Here is a 2,266-nt window from a genome sequence, read left to right as displayed (position 1 = left end):
CCAGGAAAAGTAAAGCACTGCCAATTTGTCCATTTAGAGCAATCAAGGTAGCTATGAAACAGTCTCAATATTTTTAATTTCAAATTACACTGACATTACATGAAACCAACCAAGACCATCAAACTCCATCAGATTCTAGCAATGATAATCTACTAAAGATTCTAATAACAAACTGGAGATAGCTGGAAAGAAATTGTCTTTAATAAGGAAGGGGGGAAAGGAATAAGAGAAAGGGAAGAAAAGACATGAGAGTTGTATTAACATATCAGTTACTTGGATACAGCTGATAGGGACTTTTCATAATGTACATGAAGCATGTAGTGAAGTTAGGAGCACTGTGATTTAAGAAAATCTCAGAGAACATCATCCTTTTATATGTCTTGTTCTTATCCTATCAGTATGATTGATGCTTCAGTGCATTGTACATAACACAATGCTTCCAAAAATCAAAGACTAACTGTAATTCTTTTAGATTTTTTTTTCTTTTACCTTGATCATAGGGTACAAAAAAATTCTGAAAAGCAGAAAAATGTGCAAAACTATAACTGCGGAAAAATAGCGCAGTGCTCTTTGCCACTGTTTACTTTTGAAGTTTTCCCAAACAAGCACGGAAATTTAGCAGTCAACTTCAGTTAATAAAGCTACTTATAAACAGCATAAAACATGCAGCTATGGATTTGTGCATGCAAGGATAATCTATGACATCCATCCTGATTTTGCTTAGAGTAGTAGTCAAAACATTTTTGCTTCTTGCAGGTCATGCTGGTCTGTGGCATAATTTGAATTCTCAAGCTGTTATCCATACATCATTCCCAACAACTTTCCAAAATAGAAAATAATTTCCACTTCTTTAATTAAAACAGGGAGCTACAGTGTGCATTTGGCTGGGTCCTGAGTTGCTGCTGGGGAGAGCCTTGAGTTTAGGAGCAAGATCCTCAGCTGAGATAAACTGGTGAGGCTCAGCTGGAATTAACAGGGCTATCCCAGTTTATCCTGGATTTAGTCATTCTGTATTTCTAGCATCAAGCACTGCCAACTGTTTTCAAATACACCTGAAGTGCCTGAATGTCATTATTGCTAATTGGTATCTATACAGCACCTTTGATGCAGATGGCTATAAAGCTCTTTACATATTTTTTATGCCAGATTCCACCCACAGGAAAACTAGATTAAATCAGGAGGAATGCCACCAAAAAAAAAGCAGAGTGAAGAGACGGAGCAGCACATCTTGAAACAGAAAGTGCATCTGGCTCTTAGCAGAGTGATTTTTTGCACACTGTTTGCAAATATAACCAGTTCTAGGGTAGAACAAGGCAGCAGTTCAACTGTATCCATGTACAACTAAACAAGTTGTGCATGGTAATAATTCCTTGATTTTACTTATGACAAACAGTAATTAGCTCATGATTATGTAAATATATTCTTATCCAGGTAACATTTTTCACTGCTTGTATTGCAGACAGGAGCTCTGCAGCTAAGAAATGTGCACAATTAGTAGGGAAAGAAAGTTTATAAATTATGATAAAGAGCTTCTAAGATTTACTGCGTCACAAAACCTCCCAGTGTTTCTCCCAGTTTCTTGCTACCTGTATAGTTAATCAAGCAATAATTGATCTGTAAAAAAGCACAAGGCATGCTGCAGTAAGATCAGAGTGAGACTTTCTGCTGAGGAAGACTGTTCTGTCCTGGGATAGAGGTTCTTCATCATAACCCGGAATGGTTATGTCCATTTCCCACTCGATTCATCCAGGGAGCAGTTGGCTGTATGAGTGAAGAGGTGCATGGAACCAAGAGGTGCTTCTTCACATAGAGGAGCATTAATCAGTTGAGGATTTACAGATCAAAGCCTGAGCTGATGCCAGCCACAGTCCTAGAGAAAAGAGTGGCTGTACAGAGCCCTGCTACACGTTCCACACTTGTTCTGGTGGAGACCTGGCCACTGTGCTCTGCAGTGCCACAATCTCTGTGCTGCTACTTCAGTTAGCTTTGCATGCAGTGAATCAAAGTTATCCACTTCAGATTTGACAGACTAGGTTCAGTGGCCATATCCTCATCCATGGTGGAAGAGGTGCAGCCTTTTGGCAATGTTTTGGGTATGTCTGTATGGCACAAGTGCTGCTGCCCTGTGGGCACTCACATCAGCACAGTCCTGCACATGAGCCAAGGGACTACAGCAAAGAATACAGTATAGTGCTTGTGTCGATATAGATAGATATAGATATAGATATAGATATAGATATAGATATAGATATAGATATAGATATAG

The sequence above is a fragment of the Melospiza georgiana genome, chromosome 6 (genome assembly GCF_028018845.1).
Source record: "Melospiza georgiana isolate bMelGeo1 chromosome 6, bMelGeo1.pri, whole genome shotgun sequence".
NCBI lineage: Eukaryota > Metazoa > Chordata > Aves > Passeriformes > Passerellidae > Melospiza > Melospiza georgiana.
Note: the sequence above shows the minus strand (reverse complement) of the source record.